The sequence below is a fragment of the Macrotis lagotis genome, chromosome 1, assembly GCF_037893015.1.
Source record: "Macrotis lagotis isolate mMagLag1 chromosome 1, bilby.v1.9.chrom.fasta, whole genome shotgun sequence".
NCBI lineage: Eukaryota > Metazoa > Chordata > Mammalia > Peramelemorphia > Peramelidae > Macrotis > Macrotis lagotis.
Window position 1 is genome coordinate 850,326,026 of NC_133658.1, and position 9,863 is coordinate 850,335,888.

Genomic DNA, 9,863 nt, shown 5'->3' on the forward strand with positions numbered 1-9,863 from the left:
CCCCCGGCCACGCTCCGCCCCCGCGGGCCACGTTCCCCCTTGCGGGTTGGACAAATCAGACCCAAACTCTGGGCGCTCCTCACGCCTTCTCCCACATTTGTGTATTTCTCCATCCGGGCGCCCCCCTTGGACCCCCCTCGAGCTGGCGAGGGCTGGAGCCGCGCGCTTTGCTCCTTGTTCTTCCGCTCTGTGCGGCAGAGGGGCTCACCCAGGGCAGGAGCTTAACAGATGCCGAATGTATGAATGAGTGAATGAATGAATGAATGAATGGATAAAGCATCTGTTAAGTGCTTACTACAGATAAAGCACAGAGCTAGTTACAAGATACAAATAGAAAGACTGCTCTCATGGTGCTCACATTCTAGAGGGAAGAGAGCAAAGGAGGTTTCCTTTGCAAAACCGAAGGTCTCATGGTCCTTAGGGTGTGGTAGCAAAGTTGATGGTAATACCCTTTTTTAACAGCATTTCCACAAATAAAAACTGTATCAGTTTATAATGTTGGAACATTTGACAATGCCAAGGTTGGTGACAAAGGTATTTCCCAAATCTTTAGTAGCTATACCTGTAGCATCCTATGGAAACAATTGCCAGGCAACACCTCCACAGGGTTTACTTCTGAAAGTTTGCTATTCTTCTTTTGGGTTCAGGATACTGGGCTGTCCCCAACAGGGGAAGTCTGTTGTGAAGAGAGATGGTGGTCAAGGTGGCAGTTTTGATTTGACTTCTCTGACACATGCTACTGCCTCTTGTCTCTTTTTCCAGGTGCTCCTCCCCTCCCCACTCCAGTTCAGCTGGCCTGTTCCCACTATGAGCAACTGGATAGGGTTCACTGGCCGTTTTTCTGCAGGAGCTGCTCCCCTACTTTAATAAATCTCTATTTTCTTTCCAAAACCTGCATTCCTGAGTCTGAATCGCGATTCTTTGCAGGGCAGAACTGAACCCAAGAAACAAATCAGTGGCTACATGAAGGCTGTACTGGTGGATAACAGTAATAGAAGAGATCTAAAACCACAGCTAGCAGAGGTGGCAGTCTTAAAGAATTTAGCTGGCAGGGACTAATGAGAACACCAAAGTGGAAGGGACCTGAGAGCCCAAAAAACTTCAGAGATTATCACTTCCAATTCCTTCCTTTTTAAAAAGAATCACTAATACATACATACATACATATATATATATATATATATATATATAAAATGTTTAGCATAATTGTACATATAGAACCTATATTGGATTTCTGTTGGGGAGAGGGGAAAAGGGAAGGAGGGAGAAAAATGTAAAACTCAAAACCTTGCAAAAAAAAAAATGATTGGTGAATACTACTTTGTAAGTTGTTAGAAAAATAAATGAAAAATAAAAATAAAAAAATCATTGACACATTAGGTTTTTATAGAGCAGTTACTTCTCAATGCTGGACACTTGTGATACAAGAGGACTTTTCGAGACATTCACACACATATAAAAGAGAATAAGTTAAACAATACTATCTGATACATTGTTCATAACTGAAAGAACATGAAGTATACATTTTAATTCACTGTTTTAGGACAGAAATATGTTTTTAACATCCATCATCATTCCAGAACCCACCTTGTTCATTATATTTGATCCAAATTCTTTTGTCTTTTAGTTTTGTATTCATTTACAATTGAAGTGTACACTAACCAGTTAATCCATAAATATAAGCATTTACTAGGTGACAGGTACTGAGTTGTTCTCTTGATTTTTCTTACTTCACTCATCAAGTAATAAAATTCTTCCACAGACTTTTCTGAATTCTTATTTGACATTTCTTAAGGTATAATAGTATTCTATTACATTCATTTTCTTCCATCAATCTTCTCCACCAATCAGCAGCAACATTATTTCCAGATAAAATGTTGCTATGAATATCTAGAAACTTTTTTTCTGTCTTTGAACTCTTTGTGAGCAAATGCCTATGGGGAGGATTCCAGGAACAAAGTATACATGGAAAGTTTAGAAACTTTTCATGCATGATTCCAAGTGACTTTTCAGAATGTCTAGACTAAGTCATATCATAAACAACAGTGTGTTAATGTTCCTTTCTTACAGACAACACAACACTGATTATCTTCAACTTGTATCACCTTTGTCAATGTGAAGCACCTTCATTTTACAGAAAAGAAACCCATGACCAAGGAAACAGTGACAACAAAGGACATTCCTGAGACAAATAGTAAGAGTTAGGATCAATATTTGAGTCTAAATTCTCTAATTTCAAATCCAGCCTTCTTTCCCATGACTACATTGCCAGGGACTCTACTCCTTCCAGGAGAAGATGCAAAATCTTCAGTTGAATATGTAAAACCACTACAACTATCAGTCCTTCAGTATCAAAGAGGACAACCTCAACCAACTAAATGATTAGAGGCATGAGTTGAACAAATAACATTTATTATAGCAAGGGGTATGCATTTACCAGGATTGTTCCCTCCCAGGACCTGATTTATATTAAACAGAATTGTTGGGGATGATCTGGTTGCTGCAGGAGTCTCTTGGCCTTAAATTGGTTTGGAATCCTCCAATATCAGCAAGGCACTACAGCACTTCATCAATGCTGGGTAAGCACTAGCATGTGTTATCGGGCAACAGAATTCCACAATCAGGTACATTCTAACCTGTCTCTTGATCCTCAAAGACCTTCCTTGGCTTCTTTTCCTCTATATCAATGAATAACCATGGCATACTACCAACATCAGACAGTAGTCATCAGGTAGCAGGATGCAACATCCTCATACACCCTGTCACTCAATGAATGAATCATTTCCATTTTTATTTGTAAGTCATTCCCGAATGGCCTTGCCCTTCACAAAGTAAAAAGAACTCTCCCAAAGTTATGGCCACTTCTCCAGGATCAGTTGCCTTACCACACTGGATGCTGTTTGTGATCCGGGTTATCCTCTTGATCATCCTGGGGCAATGAAGGCAATCACTGTTCCTCTGGAATGGTGCTTGCTTCTCTCTCAGGACCAACTGACCCATGTTCAACTATTGTTCACATGGAACCTTTCTCTACTTCAAAGTTCGCATTTGAATATTTGCTACTATCACCAAGATGTCCATTCGCAATTTAGTTGCCACCTACCTTTTCATTCTTATTTGATTTTTCCTTTCTATCATACATTCTCTATTTTAATCAAACTCAACTGATCGCCCACCCCAGTCTATGACATCCCATCTTCCTACTTCTTACCCCAAATGATCTCTGAGACAGGGAATGCTTTACTTACTTTCTTCTATCTCTGAATCTGTAGCTTCTTTCAAAACATAGAACAGTTACAGCTACCTACACAAAACATTTTCGGTTCTTACTTCTTCCCTACTATTATCACCCTCACCCTCTGGAAATTACTCTGTATTACTTAATTTTTACTTTAGACTTAAACTCTGATATTTAGAATTTACTTGTATACCCACTGTATTCCCTTCCACTCATCCACCTACCACTCCCCACCACCACCACACACAAACACAGACATAGTAACAAAATATGGACCACACATTTCTTGAAGGTATGATATGGCTTCATTTTTTGGGGCGGGGGAGACCTGGAAGAGCAGCCAAAAAAGACCCCTCCCCAAAAGGCAAAATATCCAATGAGGGACTTGGGTCACTCCCACTTCACCACCCCCTCCCATGGACTCTGGGAGAGAACTTAAGGAGGAGGAGGAGCTCCACCCTCTTCGACCTTCCAGTCTCCTGCTGAACCCTAGCCAGCTGGCCTGGCCAAATTCAATCAGCAATCCCTGTGGTCTTCTCTTAAAACTTTCTAATTTTTCTATCCCTTTCTTAGTATACTGTAACTTCCTTTAATAAACCTCTATTTTCTTTCCAAAACCTGCATTCCTGAGTCTGAGTTGCAATTCTTCACAGTGCAGAATTGAACCTAAGAAACAAATCAGCGGCTACATGAAGGTTGTAAAACCACAGCTGCCAGAGGTGGCAGCATTGTATTCCCAGTATCTGACACAATATCTTGTATATAGGAAGTGCTTAATGCATGCTCTTTGAATTGAATTTGAAAAAGGCAAGTGGATTACATGAGTGTGAAACTACTTTCTACCAGAGAATCTTAGGTCATTCCTTTTCTGTGTAAAACAGAATCCTGCCTCCACAGATCGGAGGCTTCAAAGGAAGTTAGGAAACAGGCAAATCATGGACATTTTCTGGGACTCAGTTTACCCATCCATAAAATGGAGGCACTGTATCAGGTCCTTTCCAGTTCAAATTCTTTAAAACGTGATATTCTTTAAAGCTGCACACCAAGAGATGCCCTAGCAAAGTCTGGTTCTGAAGTTGGTGGTTCCAATAGCCAAAGCAAAAACTGTTGAGGGCTCAGAATTTTATCCCTGGCACCTCCAATTCTCAGTCTGAAATTTAAAGCCCTTCCTAGTTTGACTCCCTTCTGCCTTTTCTTGAGAAAGTATCATGTCTTTGTTCCCTGTATCCTAAACTAAAAGGTGAGTCACCTTTCAGTATTCCCTGTGTTTTGTCAGGGTAGAGATAAAACTTTTGAGCAGGAGAAAGGGGCCAGGGTGAGGGCAAATTTGGGCCTATGTTACAGCTTATTTAGTAAAAACAAATAACTTTTTATGAAGGGAGGCACCTCATTTCGGGGGATTTGGTGCTTTATTTGTTTTCCTGTGTCCAAAAGAAAATAAATAAACCTAGTACCCGAGCTCAGAAACATTCCTCCTAGAGCAAAACCAGACCAAATCCCAGACATAAGCTGGAAAGATATTCCCTTCTCTTGTTCCCCCAAGGTCAAGGACAGAGCTGAGATGAAACTCAACCCTAATGCAAAGGTTCTAGCCCCAATGCTGATATTGAGAAGACCTTTAAAAATTATTGTGAAAACTCCTTCATGGTCTGTAAGGGATTGATGGTACTTTCTCAAGCTCCCCCAAAATGCTTTTTTGAACCCCAGAATCAGAAGTACAGATTAGCCCCAGAAAGATGAAAGGTTAAAGTATTGTCCAATGCTGCAAATTGGTAGAAAAACAGAATAAACACGGATGGCAAAAATCAGCTCATGAGCTCATATGGTCTTTGATCAGAGACATAATTTCATTATGAAATTTTGAATCAGGCTGTTGTGAAGTCCTGCCAAGGAGTTTCATTTTCCCAGATGATATGGCGGGTTATTTCTCTCCTCTTTCGTAGTCTATTTGGGTTTACCATATTAACTTTCTCCTTTATAATGCCCAGTCCTTTGCAATGGCTTCTTCTGAACTCTAGGAATTGTCTTCAATTTTGAACCAAGTTAGCAATCAGCCAAAATTAATAATGCTCAATTTGTGGTATGGCTGTGGGTCTGGCCCCCTATTCTTCTCAATCAATTAATTAATAAGCATTATATAAGTCTCAACTCTATTCCTAGAGCTGGGCTTAGGCCACAAAGCTAAAGATTTAATTGCTCTCAGGAAGTTTACATTCTTTAGGAATTGAACCACTTTTTTACCTAACACAATTTATTAAAGATTTTATTTATTTTGAGTTTTACAATTTTTCCCTTAATCTTACTCCCTCCCCCACCCCACCCCCCACAGAAGGCAATTTGTCAGTCTTTACATTGTTTCCATGTTGTACACTGATCCAAATTGAGTGTAATGAGAGAGAAATCATATCCTTAAGGAAGACTATAAAGTATATAAAGAGATAGCAGGATCAGACAATAAGATATCAGTTTTTTTCCCCTAAATTTAAGGTAATAGTCCTTGGGCTTTGTTCAAACTCCACAGTTGTTTCTCTGGATACAGATGGTATTCTCCATTGCAGAGAGCCCCAAGTTGTTCCTGATTGTTGCACTGATGAAATGAGCAAGTCCATCAAGGTTGATCATTGCCCCCATATCGCTGTTATGGTGTACAGTGTTTTTTTTGGTTCTACTCATCTTATTCAGTATCAATTCATGCAAATCCCTCCAGGCTTCCCTGAATTCCCATCCCTCCTGGTTTCTAATAGAACAACAGTGTTCCATGACATACATATACCAACGGTTTGCTAAGCCATTCCCCAACTGAAGGACATCTACTTAATTTCCAATTCTTTGCCACCACAAACAGGGCTGCTGCGGTGAATATTTTTGTACAAGTGATGTTTTTACCCTTTTTCATCATCTCTTCAGGGTATAGACCCCGGAGTGATATTGCTGGATCAAAGGGTATGAACATTTATGTTGCCCTTTGGGCGTAGTACCTAACACAATTAAAAAATTTTTTTTGATAGTATTTCCTGCTATCTGGATGTCTAAATCAAGATTCTCATTTGAAATTCAGACTTTGGATACTTATTCCATTGGTCAAGTTGCTTCCCACCTAAGACCCCTTCCAGTTGTAGTTCTACTAGGTATGTAATCCTATGTAAGCACTATCAGCCTAATTTTTCTTTTCTATAAAATGAAGAGAATAGGTCTGTTGAAAGAATCACAAGAAATAATATATGTAAAGTGTTTTTACAAACCTAAAACTTCAGGTTCAGTTGTTTTTCAGTCATGTCTCACTCCTCAGAGCCCCATTTAGGGTTTTCAAGGCAGAAATATTGTAGTAGTTTGCCATTTTCTCCTCCAAATATTTGACAGATGAGGAAACTGAGGTAAACAAGTGTAAGTGACTTGCTGGTCACCTAGTTTGTAAGTGTCTGAGCCTGGATTTGAACTCAGGAAGACAAATCTTCCTGACTCCAGAACAAGTATCCACTGTAACCACCTAGCTGCCTTCTACAAATGCTAGCTATTTGTTTTCATCATTTAATATGTTCTTGCCCTAAAATCTTTCCTTTTGCCCTAATGCCAATTCCTTGATTTCCTATAATTCTGTAGCAAGAAACTATAATTTTAAATATATATAATATATTTTGTTTTTAGATTGCTTAAAATCCCCCCCATATGTCTTTTCCTACACACTCCCAGAAAGTCATTTCTTATGACAAAGAATTCCTAAAAGGAAGAAGAGAAGAAGGAAAAGAACTTAGCAAAAACCAATAAACACATCACAAAAGTCTGGTGCTAATTGCAATATTCCACACTTTTTAGACCCTCATCCCAGTTTGCCCTGATGATCACATAAAATAGAATTCAGTCTGGATGAAAATAATTCAATTTGGGGCAGCTATGTGGTTCAATGGATAGAACACTGGCCCTGGAATGAGGGGGACACTGAGTTCAAATTCCTCCTCAGACATTTAATAGTTACTTAGCTGTATAACCTTGGGCAAGTCACTTAACCTCATTGCCTAGCCAAAAACTAAATGGTGAAAACTATCTTTACATGTAATTGAAAAATAAAATACTACTCATTGAAAATGATTCAACTTTAACTAGATAGACACTATTTTTTTGAGGAAACCCAAAGCTAAAGGTTGATCAGAACAAAATATGGAGTATTTCTACAGAGACCAAAGCATCATTTTTGCCTCACTCAGTGAATCATAGCACATTGAGACCTGGAATTGGAATTCGATTCTTTCTCGGGCATTTGTTATTATTCTATGACTCTGAGCAAGTCTTTTAATTTTAATGGAGATGGTGTCCCCATCTCTAAAATAAGGATGGTTGTAGATAATCCCATGGATTTGGGACAGGGAGGGACCTTAGACGCCATTCTATTCTCTCATTTTGCAGAGAAGGAAATTAAAGCCTACAAAGTGACTAGCCCAAGGTCATCTAGGTAGTGACAGAGGCAGTATTTAAAACCTCAGGCCTCTGACTATGAATTCATTATTTTTTCCACTATATCAAAGGTATTCATATCACAAGGTTATTATGAGGATCAAACAAGTCCAAGTATCATGCATGTAAGATCATGTAAGAGTTTGGAGCAAAACCCCTTTTTTAGACTTTGCCATTCCTTGAATGGTACATTTGTAGCTTTAAGGCTGTCAGACTTTGAGTAATTATGTTTATATAATTAGGGTCAGGAAATATGTCTGATGGTTGGCAGAGATTAGAGTTATAAACTGGTTATGGGACTTTGCCTACTCCTTTATATGGATGAATGAGAGAAAATGAGAGTTTAAATACAGGGGAACCAACTCTAGTGGAGAGATTTGAGAAGAGAATTTGATCCTGGTTCTTGGGAGATAGCAAATCTTAGTCTAAATTAAGCATAAGGCAGTCAATTTTGGAAGAACTGAGTCACTGAGGACTCACTCTTTATTGTTTCTCTTGGGCCTTTTGCAGAGTACACCAGTAGGAAAGAGGATGTCTCTCTTCTTTTCACTATTAACAATGGCATCTTGCAGCAAAAGCACCTGGCCATAGCATATGTAAGCTTGCATGTATTCAAGACATTATTGTTTGAATCTCAACCTTCTTTCTAGAGAATGAAAGATTCTTAATCTCTTATATGGAATGATCTTAGAATCTAACCTGCTAGCAAAGAAAGGAGATTTCTGGGTCAGTGGCAACTTTGAGAGTTGCCTTATGTCTAATTTCAGTGTAAAGAATTTATGGATTTGAGTTTTCTAAAACATTGCATCTTTTAGAGACAGAAAATTATCTGTTCCTTGTTTCCTAGAGTAAGAAAAGATAGTTCATAGTTCAGCTGGTTCATGCTGGTTTAGTAGAACCAATACCTAATTTTAGGTTGAGTTTGGCAAACCAGTTATTAAAATGGCACTTGTAAACAAGGTTCTCTCCAAGGTGAGTACAGTTCACCCAATGAGTGCAGCTACCCAATATGGCAATCACAAATTTACATTTCCTACTCTTTTAATGTTCTTCTGCTCAACAATGTTTTCTAACTTCCTGCAGTAATGTTCATTCCATCCATAGGTGAGAAAAAAAATTGACTGAACTATGCTGGTAATATTTAGTTATTCATTTCTTAAAACTCATATCTTTGATGAAATACTACATTTTGATTCCCTTGTTTTTGCAACTTCAGTAAAAAAAACCATGTAGCATAAAGAGAAAAACTGCCAAAGAATCAGGGGGTGACAAGTTATTTGTTTCCACTTTGTGTTATGCCCAAAATTCCCCCAAGATATTATGAGTGTGCTGGTGTTCCCTGAATGGTGAACCAATAGGAAGCTGGGACACAGTGAACCTACAGAAATATAGATTTTGAGGATTATCTTATTGCCCATTTTATAAGCCAGAAATAGGAAAAAAAAAGTAGTTACAATAGGTAGAATGAGTTTTAGTTCTGCATATGTTACAACATTGGGCTGCTGGGGTCACACATTTACTTTTGCTCCATAAGGATATGTTTGCTTACTGTGAGTAATATAACATAATCTAGTACCACTTTTATTGTTTTTTTATTTGAGTATTAAATGCATGAAATATTAAACTACCTTTTGGTATATATTTTTTATACTTAAAATGGTTATTAGGACAGAGAATCAGTTGTTAATTTATTTGAATCCCACCACTATACACACTTATTGAGATTTTAATTGAAACTTTACCTAGAAGGATAAGAAATAAAGAAAAGCAACGAAGCAGTGCCCAGTAGCAACCCATGGAACAGCGTCAAATAGAGACTATAAGATCCAAGGCAGGAGAAGTAGTACCAGGACTTCATTGGCTTGAGGCTGCAAGATGATATATATATATATGTATATATATATACATATACAGATATATATATATATACACAGATATATATATATATGTATATCTTCCTTGCTGATGCCTAAGTTATGCATATTTACTATTTGTGTGCCTCTTTACTTATGACTTCTATATATGCCTACTACTCTCTCTCCCCTTTACAAAGGATGAGTTTTTGAGAGAATGCTCCCTAAGTTTCTAGGGATAATATTTTATTGTAACATCTTCTGATTACATTATTTCATGATATGCCTTTGCATTGAAATAATTATGTCCTCTTGACTGATTT